The sequence below is a fragment of the Triturus cristatus genome, chromosome 2_1, assembly GCF_964204655.1.
Source record: "Triturus cristatus chromosome 2_1, aTriCri1.1, whole genome shotgun sequence".
NCBI lineage: Eukaryota > Metazoa > Chordata > Amphibia > Caudata > Salamandridae > Triturus > Triturus cristatus.
In genome coordinates this window covers 219,985,187-220,006,181 of record NC_140581.1, presented here as the reverse complement: position 1 = coordinate 220,006,181, position 20,995 = coordinate 219,985,187, and the positions used below count along the sequence as shown (strand labels likewise).

Below are 20,995 nucleotides of genomic sequence, written 5' to 3'. Positions count from 1 at the left end.
TTTTCCTGGGGGGCTGAAAGGGCAGGGGGAGCAGGTTTTGCAGCAGTAGTGGCCTTTTTAGGTCTCGCTAGCGTAGGCTGCGCACATGCGCAGTCTCGCTGGTGCGATTTAATGACTTGGGGTATTTTCTGTAAGGGGCATTAAGCCCCGCCCCTCTTTTCCATTGGCTGGCGTCACCGTTTATGCTAAACGGGGGCCAGCCATTGAAAAAGAGGTGTTTGTGACGTTGTTGCTCGGCTTTCTGAGCCGTCCCATTTGGACGGGCTCGTCTGCCTTCCTTCTGCTGCAAAAAGTTTCTTATCTTTATGGGGCCATGTGTTTCAAACACATGGGCCCATAAAGACAAGCTCCAGCGCAATCCTCTTTCGCTTTCCCTGCCAACGCAGCTGGTTAGAGTTTCAGTCTTAACTAGCGGTGGAGTAGAAAGGGAAATAGATTAAAATGCTGCTTTTGGGGCCAGGAGATGTAGTGTTTAACCACACCGTGTGACCCTGGGCAAATTGCTTAACCGTCCACCTCCTCAGTTCCCTCCTCTGCCAAAACTGAGAATGTAAAAAAAGAGACGATAAGAGGTGTTCAGCAATATCTGCACATAATGAACATTTATAGTGACTTGTCTCCAAACTCTTTTCTGACAACATACCATGCGAAAATGAAGTTTTACCCCAGAGGGTGCAAGCACTGTTTGAACATCACGCGCAATGCTTTATAATTGAACATTTCCCTGCGAGGGTGGTGATCCCAATGCAGTCCGATAAAATAGTTTTATTATCACCCGACAAGTGTTGACATTTTACACGGAGGAGGGCGGCAGACATATGGGGAAACTGTGAGATTCCAAACAGAGGAGCGTATGGCAAAATCCTGCAGGGCTGGAGGTAGGTAGTCGCGACTGATCCATCCCCGGCCCTACCGGCGTATCAGATGCACCTTCCTGCAGGGACTCCCCCGTGATGCTTCAATCCATTTTATTAACATTTCTCAGAAAGAGCGCCAAGTGTGAAGTGGTGGGCGCCTGCCAGGCGAGGCGTGAGGCAGCAGAAGAGTCAGTGCAGTTAATTGGCGTGTACACACGTGGGCCCCAAATACCCAGCTGGGCCCTGTGGGGCAGAGTGGGCTGTGCCTGTGCCATCTGTTCTAAAACAGGAAGGGGTAACGCGTTCCCGTGCACGTTCTCGCAGTCGAATTATCCCTTCTGCTAGACTGACTTAGTATTAAATTGTGTTTTTCGATAAAGTCCAAACCACAACAGCAGCATTTCCTGATATGGGACGGGAAGCGGAGAAGACTCATGCTGCTCCCAGCCCCAAACTTGGAAATGCTCACTTTAGCGCGTTGCTGTGGATTAAGCGCTTTACGGGCGATCCATGAGGCACTCTAGGGTAAGTGGGGACCACCTGGCGGTATAGGAGAGTGGCCGTGTCCTCTTGTGTGGGATGTACCCTCTTGATGCCAATCCACCGGGTAGAAGCCCCCACTTCTCTTTGGCAGAGGCACACTCCAGCACTAAGAGACAGGCTGGCCAGAACCCGGCTCCGCGTGCTCCTATTAGAACCCGGATCAGGAACATTCGCATGGATTGGGTGAGAGGGTTGCAGGACTCGCACCCTCCATGGAAATTCCCCAAGATGATAAACCACGCCCTGAACACTACCCCTCAATCTGGAAATAAATGTCCCGGTTATAAGTCCCTTCAGGAATCCAGATGAGTCACAACCACAGGCCAACGTCATCACAAAGCGCCGCGAGGTCTGGTCAGTGTTGATAACTCTCTTAGACAAAATGCAGGCCATTTCTTCGTCCTTGGAGATTCGGGGAACCCCGCGGCCAGCGCTTGACGTAGATCTGGTTCTCTATTCCTTTTAACACAATAACGTTGCCTCTGCTGGCTTTTATAGTCATTAAGGCACGGAGACCAAGGTTTGCTGGTTTTGCCACCAGTCTCACAGGCCCTTACATAGAAAATACTGACCCGGCGTAGTGGCATTACATACAGATGGGGCTGCATCCCCATTTGTGACTGTCCTGGCCCCCCCACCCCTTGGTGCCCGCCCAAGCCCCCTCAGTTTGGGAATAGCCATGTGGTTCCAGTGCTCAGTTCACATGTTCCTTTCTCTTCCATTTCCCAAGAGTACTTATTTTTTCTTGGATGTTTTTTTTTAAATGTTGGTTTCTCACGCAGCGCTTACTATGAAAAAACTCGCCTCTATGCTCTGTTTGAGTTCAGGCTGCGGGTGGGTGTTTATAACGGGTCACGATTGAGAACGGTGAAGTTCAAGCCGAAGGCACTTTGACTTTCTCAGTGTCCCATAATTCAGGGGTTCAGAATGAGTGCTCATCCAGTCCTTGGCCTCTCTGCAGAGCGCACAGAGCACTAACCGGGTATGCCAGTTGTGATTGTGTGAATGAGGTATACAGCTGTCGCAATAGTAACGCAGCGATAGTTAAGAGAGAAGGCAGTGCGTACAGGCGAGTGAGCCCGCTGTGTGCGTGTGTGGGGGCGGTGAAGGGAAAGAGAGGCAAGGAAGTACGCACAAGAGTGAAAAGAGGAAAGTGATGAATTGTGGGATCTGCAGACGGAAGGTTCCAGAAATGTGGCAAGAGGAAAAGGTTGTAAGCATCTAACCGGAGGGCGGCAGGAGAGAGCGGAGCAAGGAGGAGCAAGGGGGTGGATGGGGCACGACGAAGGCCTCTGCACTTTCAGGAATGTTTAATTCATACTCTGCTTGAAATGTTTGTGACTTTGTATGTGCGTGTGTATACACTTGCTACACGCGTGTGCTCAATCTGGCCCCTTGTGCCCCTCCTCTAAAAACACTTGTAGAGACACCACTGTCACGCGGCAACCCTGAAGCCAAGTGATCGGTGAGCGCTGCAGTATACGAACACAGGGTAACACGCCACTTTCACATTTCTTACAAGTGCACCGAATGGTGTGCACTGGCCGTTTGTGAATATAGTGCCCCTCCCACAGTCCCATGGGCACGGGACTAGCGCACAGTGTGCCAGGACCACGCCTCGGGCCGCATCTGCATTAGATTTATTGTGGGAAAAAGAGGCCGCCGGGTGGCGCTGAGATGTGAAGTCCTTGACGGTGAAGTTCAGGCCGAAGGCACTTTGATTTTCTCAGTGTCGCATAATTCAGGGGTTCAGAATTCGTGCTTATCCAGTCCTTGGCCTCTCTGCAGAGCGCACAGAGCACTAGCCGGGTATGCCAGTTGTGATTGTGTGAATGAGGTATACAGCTGTCGCAATAGTAATGCGGCGATAGTGAAGAGAGACTGCAGTGCGTACAGGTGAGTGAGCCCGCTGTGTGCGTGTGTGAAGGGGCGGTGAAGGGAAAGAGAGGCAAGGAAGTACGCAAAAGAGTGAAAAGAGGAAAGGGATGAAGTGTGGGATCTGCAGATGGAAGGCTCCAGAAAGGTGGCAAGAGGAAAAGGATGTAAGCATCTAAGCGGAGGGCTGCAGGAGAGAGCGGTGCGAGGAGGAGCGAGGGGTGGATGGGGCACGACGAAGGCCTCTGAACTTTCAGGAATGTTTAATTCATACTCTGCTTGAAATGTTTGTGACTTTGTATGCTGGGGTGTATACACTTGCTACACGCGTGTGCACAATCTGGCCCCTTGTGCCCCTCCCCTAAAAACTCTTCTAGAGACACCACGGTCACGCAGCAACCCTAAAGCCAAGTGATCGGTGAGCGCTGCATTATACGTACACAAGGTTACAAGCCACTTTCACATTTCTTACAAGTGCACCGAATATAGTGCCCCTCCCACAGTCCCATGGGCACAGGCCTAGCTCACAGTGTGCCAGGGCCACGCCTCGGCCCGCATCTACATTAGATTTAGTGTGGGTAAAAGGGGCCGCCGGGTGGCGCTGAGTTGTGAAGTCCTTGATGTGGAACATGCACACCGCCCAGACAGTGTAGGCTTCTTGGCACTGAAGGTACAGACAAGGCACATGCGCAGCTCACGGCCTAAAAGCACAGCACAGGATGGGGCAAGCACAGGCTGTGGAGAGCACAGCATAGGATGGGGCGAGCACAGCATAGGGTGTGGAGGCTTCTCTCACACACGTACAGCATGAAGTGTAGCAGTGCAAGCTTCCATCACCTGTCAGAGGTAGACAGAGGTTCAGTAAGCACATGGGCTGGAACAGTGCAAGCTTCCATCACCTGCAAGAGCACAGCATAGGATCGGGCCAGCACATCATAGACTGTGGAGAGCACAGCATAGGATGAGGTGAACACAGCATAGTATGTGGAGGCTTCTCTCACACGTACAGCATGAAGTGCAGCAGTGCAAGCTTCCCTCACTTCCAAGAGGCAGACGTAGGTTCAGCAAGTACATGGGCTGTAACTAACAGTGCAAGTTTGCATCACCTGCAAAAGGCATAGCATAAGAGGTGCAAGCTTATCTTACATGTAGGACATGTGCAGCGTGGACTGTAGCATTGCAAGCTTCCATCACATGCAAAAGGCAGATGTAGGTCCAGCAAGCACATGGGCTGTAGCAGTGCTAGCTTGTTCATAGGTGTCACTGGCGGGGCATTATCTCATTGAGCACTGATGACTAGAGCCCGGCAGACCCTGGGGGTAGACACTAAATTCAGTCATTGCTTGTCACTGGATAACACCTTGTCAAGAAGGAGAAACAGCTCCAGCCTCTGGTGACCTGGGGTCAGGGAGGGATGTGAGGGGTCATGGGGGGACTCTGCAGCAGATAGCAAGAGCTGGGAAGGAATTAGGGACGGGGACCCCTAGAATGTGACAGCAGACAAGAAAACCCAGGTCTTGTGTCATTGATCCGCCGGCTGCTTACTCTTAACCCAGCGCAGTCTTCAGCTTCACACATACCCCAAACTTCTACCCCTTCCTCCCAGCCTCCCTTTCAGACCGCATTTAATTCATTCAGGGTTATTTCCGTGTTCACACCTCTTAAGTTCTAGAAGAATCCTATTGTGTTCTTAGTTGATGTGGAAGAGGCATCTCCAACGAGTATGGCTTGGCAGTTCGGGCAGGACTGTTCCCATGAGGCACAGGGTCAGACTGAGTTGCATATGGCCATGTCTGAACTGGAGTGGTGGAGTGAGCTCAAGAATGATGATGGATTTAACCCAGATCAGTTGACTGGGGGTGAGTGTTTGATTTGCTCAAGCGCTCCGTCCATCATCCTCTTTGGTATAGCTTTGATTAGGTTAAAGCCATTTGATTTGCTAATGGTATTTGTATAGCAAAGCAAATGGCTTTAACTTAATAAAAGGCGAGACCTATTGTATTTTTAATGCTTGTTTAGTTAGTGGGTGCCAGTTGTGCAGCGGTGCTGTAATATCGCCCCTCAGTACCAAAAGCAGCAGTGCTTCACACTTGTTGAGGTATCATGAAAAGAGATGCGAGTATCATGACAAATGCAAAACAAATAACTTGTATTATTGTCATCACTTTTGTGTAAAGAACTATATGGTTAGTATAACAGGCAGCACAGCAAAAGCACATAGAGGGGGGACTTCAACATGATTTATCGATAGGACAACCTTAAGCGGCTGCAGTGCACTAAAGATGGAGGTTTCAGCGCTGCCAAAGGAAATCAAGCATACCTCCGTTCTAAAATGACATTTTCATTTTTTCTAAGATCACAATGTTATTTTGGAGAGGGTGCTACCTATCTTAAGGGATGGGACTGGACATTGAAAATAAAAACAGAGCAGTGTAAGGTCATGTTTAATACCTGAGACATCATTTAACACCGGAAGGTATCTTTCTGCACACAAGCATGATCACTGGTGGGGAAATGCTTTCAGCTGATTAAAACTATGAAGAAGTTTTTCATCTTCTGCCAGTGACGGCAAGGAAAACTGTTATAGCAGCCTTAATCACTTCCAGATTAAGACTACTGTAATAGCCTTTACGCGGGTGCAAACCAGATGATATTCAAGAAACTCCACACCGTTCAACATGTAGCAGTCCGCTTGGTGCTGAAACTGCCACATCGCTCCTCAGCTTCCGCAGCCGTAAGACTACTGCACTGGCAACCTATCCATAAAAGAGTACTATTCAAGACACTCGTTATCACCTTCAGAGCTTTCAGGGCCTCAGGACTGAAATACCCGACATCCAGATTCACAACTTATGTTACTACACGCCCTCTTAGATCCTCCACAGCCAATCTTTTAAAACCCACACTGTTCAGATACAAAACTAAGGGTGGGACATCTGTAACCGCTTTGGGAGTAAAAGCATGGAATACTCTCCCCTGCCATCTCAGTCTCATCTAATCAGAATCCGGTTTCAGGAAATCCTTAAAAACCTGGATGTTTGGAGCTTCAGACTCACTCTGTCTTTCCCTTATTTAACTCTCCAGCGATTGTGATAGCGGCACCCTTTGTTTTTCTGTGCCTCCAATCTATCTCTGCACAGCGCCAAGATACTCCCACGGAGTGTTGGCTGCGCTTTAGAAATTACACATACAATACAATATAATACAGTACAAATCTACTAAAGATATCTGACCTATAGATAGGGGTAAAAACAGGCCTTTCCTAGGGTTGTGTAAGTATTATTCTGTGTCAGACTTTATTGTACTTAACAAGACATGCAAAAAATTGTTGCGTGAAGGGTCAATTTCAGGCGAAGATCAAAATGAATTGTTTATAGACTGTAAGCAAGCAAGAGTACATGCCCCTTCTTTGAGGCTTTAGTGTGCTGTTGCCCAGTGCTTGATTCCTGTTGATGAGACTTCTGCAGGGATTAGTGGGGCTTTGTGCCAGATAGTTGATACCAGAAAAAACGCTGTTGCAATACTTTAGGAAGCCTGAGAGATTCTGATTGTCACCAAAACACTATAGAAGAGAAGGCACTTGCCTGTATCTAGGCTATTGAGCATTTCAAAGCGTATGAATGAGGATACAATATCATTTGCATAGACCATAAACCTATGAAGTATCTTCTAGGTGTCAAAGGAAAGGGTAAGGTAAGCCTCAGATTGGGGTGTTGTCACGAATGCTGGAATTTCAATCAATCAAACAAGGATTTGTAAAGTGCGGCAAATCACACATGACGGTTCTTGAAGCGCTGGAGTTGCTAACTGCTTTGTGGTGATCTGTTCATTCGAACAGCCGGGTCCTGAGTCCTTTCCTGAATTGCTGGAGTGAAGAGGCAGTTCTGACATGCAGGGGAAGGTCGTTCCACACTTTGGCTTGCTGGTGGGAGAAGGAAAATCCTCCGTTGTTGCCTCGGTGGATCCGGGGTGTCTGCATGGAAGAGGGAAACTGATCGCAAGTGTCTAGTTGGTTGGTGGAAGGTCATGAGCTTGTTGATGTATGCTGGTCCTTCACTGTGCAGGGCTTTCTATGCGTGTGTCAACATCTTGAACAGGCATCTCTTCTAGATTGGGAGCCAGTGTAGCTTCTTGAGTTGGGGTGTAATGTGGGTTCGTCTGGGAAGGGCGAGGAGGAGTCTGGTCACATCTTTTATATTGTCTGTAGTCTCTTCAGAAGGCGTGCGGTGATTCCTACTGAAGTGTGTTCCCGTAGTCCAGCCTGCTAGTGATGGAGGCCTGCGTGATATTGACTTCTGGTGTTGACTGGGAGCCACGTGAAAATCTTGCGGAGCATGCATAGAGTGAAGAAGCAGGCAGATGAGACTGCGTTTACTTGTTTCTTTATAGATAGCTGGCTGTCCAAGATGATGCCGAGGTTGCGCGTGTGGTCTATTGGGGCAAGAGATGGGCAGAGTTCAGTAAGCCACCATGCGTCGTTCCATGGCGAGATGTTGTTTCCAAAGATGAGGACTTGAGTCTTGTCCGTGTTGAGCTTGAGACAGTTGTCCTTCATCCAGTCGGCGACGTTCATCATACATCTGTGGAAGTTGGCTCAGGTGGTGGAGGGTTCCTCTGACAGCGACAGGGGGAGCTGGGTGTCGTTGGCGTAGAAGATGATGTTGAGTCTGTGCGATCCCAGGGGGCAATGTACGTGTTGAAGAGGGTGGGGCTGAAGAACAATCTTTGGGGACGCTGTAGATGATATTCTTAGGTTCCAAGGAGAACAGTGGGAGACTGATTATCTTGGTTCTTCCAGTGAGGTACGAGTCGATCCATTTGAGGTATGACGTGGTGGAGTCTGTTGATCAAAATGTGATGGGAGATGGTGTTGAAGGTGGCTGACAGGTCCAGGAGGAATCGGGCTGCTGTTTCAATGTGGTCCAGGAGGGCCATGATGTCATCTGTGGCTGCAATCAGAACTGTCTCTGTGTTGTGGTTGGCTCAGAATCTGGATTGAGAGAGTTCTAGGAGGTTGATGTGTTCCATATGTTCGATGAGTTGCTAGTTGATTGCCCTCTCGAAAACTTTCTCTGGGAAGGGGAGCAAGGAGATCGGCCAGTAATTCTTCGGTTCTGCTGTGATGGTGGATGGTTTCTTCAGGAGGGGCACTCACTTCTGCGTGTCGTGTTTCCAGTCCTCAGGGAAGGAGGCCAAGGTGATGGAGGTGTTCAGGACATTCCTGAGTTGGTCGCCAATCGTCTTGCTCCCGAAGTTGAAGACTTGGTGAGGACAGGGGTCTGTGGGTGCTCCTGAGGGAACAGAGTTCATGATGGAGATTGTGGCTTGAGTCATGAGAGGGGCCCAATGGGTGAGCAGGTGTTCGGGGTTTGTGTTTGTGAGCAGGCGGATGGTGGTGGGGTTTGAAGCTTTCGTAGATGACAGATCTTGCTGCTGAAGAAGTCCGCCAGGGTATCACACAGTTCTTGGGAGGGGATGATGTTATTCCCGGCAGCTGCGGGGTTGAAGAACTCCCTCACAATGGCAAAGGGCTCCCTGCTTCGCATTGTGATGGCTTTTATGTGGTTTGCTGGGGCGTTCTTTTTTTTCCTTCAGGAGGCAGTGGAACTGGATGAGTGCTGTTCTGAACGTGGTATGGTCTCTTGTCTCTTTCCTGGTGCACCACTTCCTTTTGAGTTGTTGGTAGTTGCGTTTGAAATTTCGAAACAAGATTTATTTTGGGCAGTAGTAACACAAGGGATAACCTGTTCTCTCGTGTAGTATTTCAATAGGAAATAATGTGGTTTTTCAATAAGCGAAGTACTTCTTTATTAAAAGTTGGTCACATTAATGGTGTCTGATGCGAGAGGTAAAACAATTTGCCAAAATTCAAGATAATCTGAGAATTGAAGATGATCCCATTATATATGCCTCAAATGTTCTTCTGCTTGTAGGGATAAGGTCTAGGCTGATAGCACAAGCACACGAGTGACTCTTAGCACTTACATCTATGAAGAAATGTCTACAGGCAGATTACTGGTGGCTTGGAACGGATAATGTGACAGAGGTATAAGTAGGTTCTTGAGCCACATGCCACAAGGCTGACATACATTATATAGTTCATAACACTACCCTGTAGACTGCGGAGTTTCCAAAACATCAAGGGAAAAAGCAGCCATTAAGTTGTTCAAATCAGTCTTCACATTTGCTCTTAGGAATTAACTATTTGAGAGTCATGATGCATTGCCCGATAAGGTATCCTCAGGGGGCTGAGGGCAAGGGGCTACCCCTCTGGGTAACTACAAGTTTTGCAGTGTCTCTGAATTCGTCCCTCAAACTGTGGACAAGATTTTTGCGAGCTGGGAGGATCCAGACCCGAGACTTGTGAATAGCAGTGGGACCAGGGGCAGCTGCTGCGTCCGGCCCCTACCCACCCTCCTAATTCATCATACGATCATCATCAAATGTATTCATGTCTTAGGGCCTGATTCAGATCTTGGCAGATGGGTTACTCCGTCACAACAGTGGATATCCCGTCCGTCAAAATATCAAACCCATAGGATATACTGGGATATATATTTAGGCGGACGGGATATCTGTCACCGTTGTGATGGAGTAACCCGTCCGCCAAGATATAAATCAGGCCCTTAGTTATATATAGTCATAAATGAGGGATAAAAAAAGTAATAAGATACAATTGTCATATAAAATTCTTAATTTAACCATAGGTGTATTTAAAAAAATACTTCAGTAAACTTTGTGTTAGGAAAAGCAGAAAAAGATTTCCTCAACTGGAGTAAAATAAACTCTGCCCTCACACCATCCTTGTCCCTCCACCCCAGGCCTGGGAAAAAAGCCCTTGCAACATTTACCACCAGCTCCAAGCAGGTGAACAAAAGTGTGCAGATTTGGGCCTATTATTCCCCTCGGAAGAGGGAAAAACATGCAGAGTTGGACCCTGAATTCACAGGTCTGCATGTTAGACCCATTATGGTGGAAATAATTCACAATTCCCTTTAACTCATGAGAAGACAGTGGCAGGAATTGTTACCAGAGGCCCCAGTAGCTCCCAGTGGAGGTAACAGTTAAGTCATAATGATGGCATTTAAAGTGAGAATATTTTCATCTTTTCACATATCCACTATTGAAGATGTTGTTAATATTGTGTAAGAGAAATTTTCTATTGAGTGTTTACTCCAGTTTATTGTGTCACATAACATGTTCCAGTTTGTTGTCTAGGCTAGGAAAGCATTTTTATATTCTATCGGAGTCAAACATTTGACTGTAGCTCTTTATAGTCTCCAGCCCAATGAGGTGGTTGAAAGTATAAACCATATAAAGGGCACCGTTCAAATGTTTGTGATTTTGTTAACAGAAATGCTGTATCTAAACTGGTTCTGAAGTTTAGAAAAATATGGTGGTGACTGTGCACATGACACAAAAGCAGTGAAAGACGGTGATGGAGTCTCAATGCAAGATTAAAGAACAATATGTCAAGGATCATCATGTGAAAATATTGCCTGCCAAAGTGGGAGATTAGGTTAAGGCCTGTAAACTGGGGAATATGTCAGTGAAGGTTCCATGTCTTATCTTCCCCACCTAGGTGCTCAAAGTGTCAAAAGGTTCTGCGACAGTGAAGGCAATGGCGGGAGTAAAAGAGTTCTTGTCAAATGGATAAAGGAAACTCAGGACAAGATTCCATGAATGATACTGGTATTAGTTTGAGAATGGATAGATTTGTCCCACTCTGTTGAACCACGTAGTCACAATTGTGTGGCTGAGTAGTCTTCCGTCGAGAAGTTAGCTGCCTCTGATGCTGAAGATCTGTGCTAAAGGAGTAGTTGAGTTTGATCAGGTGAGGTCACTGGATGACGAAAGAGCCAGTTGCAGAAATAAACTAGGCAACAGGGTGTTTCCTGCACCCAGGGATTTGGAAGATTGTGAAATTTATAGGTACAGAGCATTCCTGTATAGTGGTCTTCCTTAAAAGCTGTTTAACGTCTACTAATGCACTTGCTCTGTTTAATGGGGTAAGATGTGTGCTATGTCTTGTTTCATTATATTCAGTTTCTAGTTTATTATTGCATCAATAAAGGATATGGCCTGCTCCTGAATCACTATTGCCTTGGAAGTTGGTGGCCCTGGTTCGTCAGATATGGATGCGCCGAGTGTGGGCGCCTTCTTATCTGAATAAACATTTTACGGACAACGGCTTGAGAGCAGTATCTAACAGCTGTCTCAATTAAGTTTGTTTTATGAAACTACAGCTGAATATACTGCAGACAAATATTGGCAAGACAATCAGCTGATGGCTTCAGAAGTAAGTTGAAGTTCAAGGCCCACTCAGAAGTTTGAATTAGTTTGCCACTCAAGGCACAGTGAGCTGTGCCCTCCCCAGAATGGACGCAGCATTGATTGCTATGGGCAGTCCTTTCTGTGTCTCCCAAGATGGGTGCTTAGATTTACCGTGCCTTCGAGCTTGCACGGTTAATAAATAGATCTGCTCAGCAAGACAAGCACCTGCTACGGAACACTACATGCACCTTGTAGGGTACAGCCCTTCCTCTTAATATGGTTGAATAAAATAGTACCCTTAACTAGGGTAAGAGTAACATCTACAAGTTAACAGCACAACGTCATAGCTTTGCTAGTCCCAACTCTAAATTCACCAGAACTTAAGAGAATTAAAACTACCGCTAATCTGCAACAGTACTACATTCTATTCTTACCCTACCATGCTCCTGTGTCAAGTGTTTCCCTGCAATTGGTTAGGTGTGCTTTCATTAAATATATATTAACTACACTATATACTTAGGAGGTATAACGTATTCTATTATTTTACAAAAGTCGGTCACCTCCCTATTGACTAAACTCCATGCTACATGTTTTACCGACCCCAATACATATATCATTTTAGTGACATCAAAAGGCCTTCGATAAAACCAGATCAACTGCATAGTTCCCAAACGACAACTTGTGCATTTAGACAAGAATTAGACATTTTTATTTTAATAAGAACTGGGGCACCCACACTAGTCTGCAGTCGACAACTGATTCTCTTGTCATATGCATGTCTGTGTACACACGGTTTTATCGCAATATGTGCACGTCTGTGTGATCACTACCAGCAGTGGGTACTCACTTGCCTGTACATGCATTTTGGAACTGAAAAGCAACTTAAGAAACTTTTGTTTTGCTTAGCTGCTGCAACTAGTCCTGTATTAATTGCCTTTATATTATTTCGGTCAGCGGAACATTAAATGTTGTTCAAACTATCCGATTGGAACCACTGTTGTCTCATTAAGATTCCAATCTTCTTTACCATTTACACAGGAGGATTCTAAGATATTAGTAGCCAGTAGATTCTTAGATGACTTTACATTCTTTATGAAGGCATAAAGGACTGATCATTATTGGGAGAGAGAACACCAGTCTTATTACCATTTAGGTATGAAATAGAAGGGCTGCCAATACAATGACATTGAAGAATCACAGGATTGGCTATCCTCATTAAATTTCTAAGGACCCTTGTGGCTTCTGCTCACTTGGGCTGCACACCTGGCCCAGGATAACGCAGGAGGCAGAAAAGAATCCTGGTCCCATGAAATAAGTGATGGGGTGTCCATCAGCAACCACCAGCACAAATTAAGTACTGAGTCAGTGCTAACTGAGCTCTTCGGAATCTGTATCAATAAACAGCATGGTCACTATATACCAAAATAGAAACTGATCTTGACAAGTCTCCTACTAAAGGTGGGGCTATTTGTAGCGGTAGCTAAATTACTAGGTTTGCACTAAGAAAACCCAGGCGCCCAAACCGCGTGAAAGGAAGCAAAAGTTTTTCGCTGTGCGAATTCTTCCTGGACTGACACGTTAGTAAGCCTGTAACTACACAGAGTTGTCACTAGAGGGCACTCTGAACATTCAAAATGACAAGCCGACCTATCAACCCCAGGTCTGGTGAATGAGGGTGAAGATCGATATTTCAGATTTTCACGAAGACCGCCAGCAAGTGAGGGCGCGAGGAGGACGCCGAGTTAATGCTTCATGTCCTCGCGGCTCGCGCTGAGTTTTGTTCTCACGGTGGGGGCCCCAACGAAACACCATCTAGTTGTGGACAAGCGCGATTGAGCGTGACCAAGTCTCGGCCTCCCCATAGTGCCCCTGCTGCATTTTGTTCCTGCAACCTGCAGCACGAGCTGTAGTCGGCAGTAAGGCGGCGGTACCTCTGCCCGAGCTAGGGGCTGCCTTTGGTTTGTGTGACTGTGGCCCTGAGACTGTGAGGGCGCAAGGACGCGAGGCTTGTGAGGCGGCTGCAAGGAAGGACAACAAGGACCAGTAAGCAGCGGATTTGTCTCCCCTCCGCAGAAGCACCACCACCAACTACACCGGGACACAGGGTAGCAGTAAAACAAGTAGGTGCGGCAGAGTGCTACAGAGAGTGAGCGCTGGTTGGCGACTGCAGCTGAGAGAGAGAGTGCCCTTCCTGGGTGGGTGCAGGTCCTAGTAAAAAAGGGAAATTAAGAACATCCGGAAGTGTTCCGTGTTAGAGATAAGGAAGATCTAAGGAGTAGCAGGGAGCATACCTGTGGCAAAAGGAAAAAGAGAAGAATATAAAAAGGATGACATTGGGGAAAGCAAACGTTCGAAAAGCCTAAAAAAACTCTAAAAAGACTGATAATATTAAATTGGAGATAGAGGTTATGGAGGTAAACCAGAAAGAAAAAGGAAATATAAAAGGCGACCAAGGAGGCCCCACAGTTTGTAAAAGAAATACGCAACTAGCCAATCAATGAACATAACCCCGCAGATATTGAGATCAGGGGCGGCTAAAGGAGGAGCCTCAGTTTCAAATTCGATAAAAGACTTTCTGGGGAAACACTTCCGGGGGAAAGAACCGATCAATAAAGAACTGAGCATTGTCGAGATTAATCCAACCCCGGATAATATGGCAGGCCAGGAATTTGACTCTACAATCTATACCAACTTAAATATTTCAGGGATACCCCCAGAACCAAGGTTGTCCTCATCACCAAGACTCTTCTCGCCTTCAATTGATCAAGAATTTGAGAGGTAGGATGAAAAGGAAGTCTCAAGTAGTGAGGCTCAGAGTAAAAAGGACAATAACACACACAACGGACCATCCCGATGTGAAGTAAGGGGCTGATAGCCCCCAAAGTATAGGAAGTGAACATCGGGACCAGCTATACACAGTTTGGAGGTTAAGGGTACCTCAAGTGCCTCAATGCCTGAAGCAATGTTAATTCTTCAAAAAACATTGCATGGCCTGCTAGAGGTTTCAATGCTGAATAATGAGATTTAAAAAACACAAAGGGAACAGTTTAAAACCACGATAGGGGAATTGATACAAATAAAGGGCTAATGGCGTCCATAGTTAGGCCAGTCGGGGACCGTCAAGAAGGGGTAGTCACCAGGGAGGAAGGAGTGACGAAGGATCCTCTAAATCAGAAGGAGGAGCCTAGTGTATACACATCTCGTTACCCAATGATCATAAAACGACGGGGTGAAAGTAGGAGTTTTAAGCAGCGCATCCCTCGCCCTAGGAGGTGGGAGAATATACCTAGAAATGACCAAGCCCCAAGGCGGCAGGGAAGTGGTAAGGGGGTAGAAAAATAACCTGTGAGCTTAGTAAAGAACGTGGCCCCAGTCCGATAAAGAAAAACACCCAGGAAAAAAGAATATTTAATAGCAAACCTGAAGAAAAGACGAGAGGGTTAAAAGGTATAGGAAAAACTAGGAGTACCAAAAATAATATCAAGAAAACCCCGGGGGAGAAAGAAGGAGGGGGTGATACGGTATGGGGGACGGAAAGATCCTACAAGCGGGTCTCAGTACCCACTGCAGTTACAGAGGTCCAATGAATAAAGGAAAGGGTGTAGATTCTTTAGGAAGAAGGGAGATTGCTCCATCTGGGGACCCACTGGGTCTAATAGCAGAACGTAGTCAGGACCTGTGGGTTTTCTTAGAGCCAATAAATCAGGGTAAATGTGGGAAAAAAGTGAGGAAACTAATCCCATTAAATAAATCTCAACTCCTTTTTTTCCCTATCTAAATGTGCAAGTTTATGGAATATCGGCACAGAGGATCTTAGAGAAGTGGGGTTCTTGGCAAACAGTAGAGGGAGTGAAGTGACTAAGGTCCTCCTTTATTCAGCCCTTGTAAAAACAGCATTAGTAAATGCAGAATGTGAGTTACAAAAGGAAGGTATTAGATTAGTAAAAAGGGAAGAATTGCTGGATTATAATATGTGGGATTATAATTGGCAGGGGAAGCCATTCCTCACAAATCATGCAGGGCTGGGAGTCCGACAGGTAAGATTAATGGATACCTGCTGGAACAGGAAGGAACAATTCAAAATTACAATAAGAGGTAGAGAGATAGTGAGAGGCAAAGAAGTTACATCAGCTGGAAATAGATACAGAGCCTTAGCATCTTTAGATTACGAGGAAGAAGGGTGCTTGAGTGAGAACGACTAGGAGCATGGGTCGTCGCACAGACTGTCTATATCATCCGGGACTAATAATGGTTATAAGAGAATATTGAACCAGGAAAGTTTTAAAAAGATTATTGAGTGTAACGATATTGTGTGCTTACAAGAGACGTGGCTGTGCGACGAAACCCCGGTAATCGAAGGGTTTGCCCACCAGTCAAAAGTAGCAAAGAAGCAACCCCTTGGTAGACGTTCTGGGGGTCAATTGACGTTTAATTTCCCCAAAAATTGCCAGGAGGGTGGATTTTTTTTTCATTAAAATGTCAATGGGCATTAGGATGTAGAGTGCTGTTGTTGGCCCCCGCCCCATGCTATGAAGGTATAGTCGTTGTTAACGTATACATACAGAAGGAGAAGGAGAATGAATAGAAGGTGGAAATGGGAAATTTAGAAGAAGATTTGATGACTGTATCAGACAACTACCTGAAAGATGCTATTATTGTGTTGGGTGATTTTAACCATAAACTAGATCCCCGTAGAATAGATCCATGGTGTGAGGAATTGTTGATCTCCTATAATATAGAGGAGGCCATATTCCCTAGGGGGGCTATTTCGGCTAAAGACATGGCTTTAGAACAACTACTGGGCTCTATGGGTTTGGTATGTGTGAATGGAAGAATGGAGGCTGATCAACAGGCAAAGCGCACATTTATGATAGGCCAGCAACCTTGTCCCATTGATTATGGGTTCATACATGCCTGGAATTTTGATTTATTTAAGTGCTTTGAGATGGAAAGTGTGGAAGGTAGTGATTGCTACCCTCTTAAGTTAGAATTATATGGTACAAGGGGTAAACAAAGAGATATAGCTCTTCAGGTACATGTGGACTACCCAAGGCGGCTTACAACCCGTATATCGGAGGAAATTATTGGAAAATTAATTGCGGACCCTTCCACTAAAAAACATTCAGACTAACAAGGGCAATGTCTGGTTTGAAAACACAATAAGACAACTGGTGGAATGTTTAAGGGTGGAAATTAAATGTGCCAAACATGGGTTAAAAAGTAAAAATAGAACCCATAGTAAAGAACAACCCTGGTTTGATGATGAATGTCGAAAAGTAAAAGCAAGTATTAGGCAAAGAGAAAGAAGAATAAGAGTAAGGTTTAATGCTGAAATGTCCCGCACTCTCCTTAAATTAAGAAGAAAATATAAAACGATTATTAGGAATAAAAAAACAACTTATAAAGACAGTTGTTGGGCAAGTTTGCTAGCTGCGATAGAGTCTAAAAATGTGAAAGGATTTTGGAAATTGGTCCAAGAAAGTTCAGGTAAAACATTAGGGTCTCTGCTTTGTGTTGTACCGGAAGATGAGTGGGTGAATCATCTGGGTGAAATCTGTGGAAAGTGGCCTTTGGTAGAGAGAGTGAGTATAATACCTTGGCCAGGAGAGAGGGAGGAAATAAAGGAGTATTTTACTCCCAGTCATATTAGAAAAGTTATATCTAGCCTAAACCTTACCCGTGCCGCAGGCCCTGACAACTTGCCTGCAGTGATTATAAAATCAAGGCCGGAGTGGTGGGTTGAGTTCTTTGCAAAAATGTATCAGGGGATCCTTAATACTAGGGGTGGGCGGAATTTGCATAGTCGCGCTACGCAAAGCTCTGCGAAATGGTAAAAAATCTCCGTGAGCAGGCAGAAATTCCGTGAACACGCGTAATTGCTTGTTCTGCCCGTTCGCAATGCTTTTTTCCTGTTCACAAACGCTGTTTGCATGCTCAGGGGGGAAATATCTCGCGAACACGAATTTTGTAAGCGCGAACAAGCAAAACATTCCGCTAAGCCACGGATCGCGGAATTTTTGGCAATTCCGCGTTCTCCGCAGAACGCGGAATTACACAAATTGCGCGAGCGGAACACAATTTACCGCCCAGACCTACTAAATACAGGCATTATACCAGGTAACTGGAAAGGAGCAATAATAAGCCCAATCCATAAAAAAGTTGACTTAAAAGCCCGAAGAACTACAGATTAATAAACCTGCTCGATATAGGCGAAAAGGTTTTTGCCAAATTAATTCTGGAAAGGCTTAAGTATTGGGTAGAAGCTAAGCGGATCGTGCCCCCAGAACAGGGGGGAACTAAGAGGGACACTCAACGATTGACCACTGTTTTGCGCTCTGGGCCATCGTACGGAAGTCGATAGAGGGGAGGGTTGTTCTGCTGCTTTGTGGAATTTCACACAGCATTCGATCCAGTGGACCGGGAGTTGCTGTGGGAGACGTTGATTGGGTATAACATTCCAAGGGATTTGCTAGGGCTGATCCAAGCACTTCATTTCGATAACTGGACCCAGATAATTCTAGATGTAGGGGGGAGTCTATCTCAGAAAATACAGATTTGCAATGGGTTGAGGCAGGGGTGTGTATTGGCCCCCTTACTTTTCTCCTTATTTATTGCAGACTTACCTCTAATTCTAGGTAATGAAAGGGGGGTAAGTCCTAAGTTAGATGGGAAACACATTATGCCTATTTTATGCAGACATTCTTGTTATAATTGATCAAACAGAGATTGGCCTACAAAGAAAGATAAATAGGTTTAATGAATATTGTGGTGCAAAAACATATGGTGCTGAATTGTTATATTTGAGTGGCATAAACAGAGGGATGTTGAGGAGGGAAAAACCCTGAAAAATCTATTCTCATTGCCTAAATCTTTAATGGTGCAGGGGGGTGAGATCATGAAGTATAACAGCTTGCATGGCCCTATTACGATTCTGGCAGTGCCAGGGAACGGGAGAAGATTTCAAGATTTCGCAATGGTGCAGAAATGAGATTTTAAAGAGTGAGCTAACATGGGCAAAAGGCATAAAAGCTACCATAAGTAAAGCGTGTTGCATGTTGAGGGTTAAGCTGTGTCCTCAGACTCATCAAATTGAGGCAGAGAAGAGAGAACTCAGGGCCCTGGGAAAAGAAATCTCTCGAGCACAGGACCAAGATTACCACCTGCAGAAAAGTTCTGTACGCTTTATGGCCACTGCGTGGCAAAACGAATTACATTTCCCTTAATAGGTTGCCCAGCCGTTGGTTAAGAAGGGAATTACTAAGGCTAAGAATTGGGGTTAACCCCTTGTTGTGGTTTTACTTATGTTATTCTATCCTTTTCACTGCTCTTGCCTGTGCAGCTGGGTTGTGTTCTATATTCTACCTGTCATAGCCTAGCAACAGAATACTGGCAAGCTGGAGGGGAGGATTCTGTTTTATTGAGAAGCTAACTGCTGTTAGGACTGGTGGTTTTCTTGACTGCTTCTGGATTAAATACTACATATATCTACTGGATTGTTTCATGGACTTCTTTCAACTAATATCATCATTACACTGGCGACGAGTGACCTGCTTGGGGACAGGAATTGATGCCACCAGTTTCCCCATATCGAACCTACTGCCTTTTGTCAAGCGTGTTTTGTCAAGCGGTACGTTGTTATCTCATGTTATCTGCATTAGATTGGATCTGGCATTATCAACTGCTGCAGAGACTGCGAGCCTTCGCATTTGAATGTTGGCTGTGGTGAAGCGGGATGTACTGAGACCGAGACTGTGCTGTTGTGCGAAGTTTCGTGTGTCGGCGCTATCGCTTTCGTGCCTCACATTGACCACGCCTGTGCTTTTTGCTTGAGTTATTGGATTGTGACCTGCAACAGCACAAGAGTGTAAAACGATTGTCAGAATACAAGTGTGGGCACTGTATTAGACATTGACCAACTAAATTTTTGAAAAAAAACTACTTCACGCGCCGAACTCACCTGGCACTCGAATGTCCTTGGTGACACGCGCTTCGTATTTGTTCTCCTTAAAGACTTTTCCGAGGGAGCAGCGTCACGCTATCTTCTACGCACCTTGAGCCACCCGGCTCACGTCGTGCCAGCGTCAACATCAACGTCACCGCCTACTCTTCATGCGTATCAGTGATACGCGCACTTGAACTATTCAAAGTTAATTGTATTATTGGCGTGTGTGCAATACTTGTTGAACTGCATTTCGGATGCGTATCGGTGATACGCACACCTCGCATGAATTCAGGGTAAAGGAAATATATATATATTTTTTTTTAGCGCGTCAGTGATGCGCACACTTTAAAGTTGTCTTATGAAGTTGTAGACAGAAGGTTGGGACTATAATGTGAATTTCATGTTTTGTTACTACATAGATTTCTAATTCTGTATTATTATAGTAACCTGCACATTCTGGAGGTGTGAAAAGAGTTGGAACATTACTGTGACGTGCTCATCCTGTAGGTGTAAAAAAAAAAAAACTTGGAACCATACTCACTATTTTGGCATTTATATTTTAGTATTTTCTAGAATGGCTTTGTCTGGTATGTCCCAGCCCCCTCAGTTCTTAAGTGATGTTGGTGATCCTATTTTGCCATGGAAAAGGTGGAAGCCCCTGTTTGATTCATACTTACTGGCCATTGGAGGAGAAAAGTTTTCAGCGGTGCAGAAGCAAGCTACACTCCTACATAACTTAGGTGTGGAGTGTAGATATGTATATGATAGTCTTGATGAAATTCCATTAGGACGAGGTGAGGGCGAACCTGAAAACATTTACGATATGACCATGTTGATGCTTGAGAATCATTTTGGTTCTAAGATTAATGTTGTATTAGAACGTCATAAATTTTTCTCCAGAATTCAAAGCAAACAAGAGAAAATCAGCAGCTATGTAGCTACCTTAAAAACCTTGGCTCGCACTTGTGAATTTGAACAGCTCACGGACTCGCTTATTAGAGACCAGATTGTCAGGTGCACTAATGATCCGAAAGTACAGCAGAAACTTCTTGCTAAAAATCCTGACCTTAAGGACACGTTGTCCATTGTTGAAAGTATGGAAAATACAAACATGTGGGTACGTGAGATGAAGGTGGAAAAAACATCTGATGTTACTATTGAGGAGAAGACAGTTAATGAAATAAAGAAGGATGAGGTTATGAAGGTAGATACCAACGGTCGGGTCAAGAAGAATCATGAGAAAGACAAGAAGTTTTATAATCCCGAACAATCTCATTTCAAGAATAAGTCCTCTGACCCTGAGCAATTTGGATTCAAAAATAACAGGAGTTGTTTTAAATGTTTGAGGTGTGGGAGTGATAATCATTCACCCAATAGTCCCAGTTGTTTTGCGAGGTCTGTGGTCTGCAACAAGTGTGGGAAGAGAGGTCATTATGCACGAGTGTGTCGAAGTGGTAGGAATCAAACAGTACAACGTATTGAACAGGAGAGAAAGTTTGTTTGC

General features: G+C 45.4%; 1 protein-coding gene across 4 annotated transcripts in view; it reads right to left on the bottom strand.

Moving 5' to 3' along the window:
- Nucleotides 1-20,995, bottom strand: part of WDR7 (WD repeat domain 7) — a 1,596,127-nt gene that overhangs the window by 615,701 nt on the left and 959,431 nt on the right. The gene's annotated exons all lie outside the window — the stretch shown is intronic.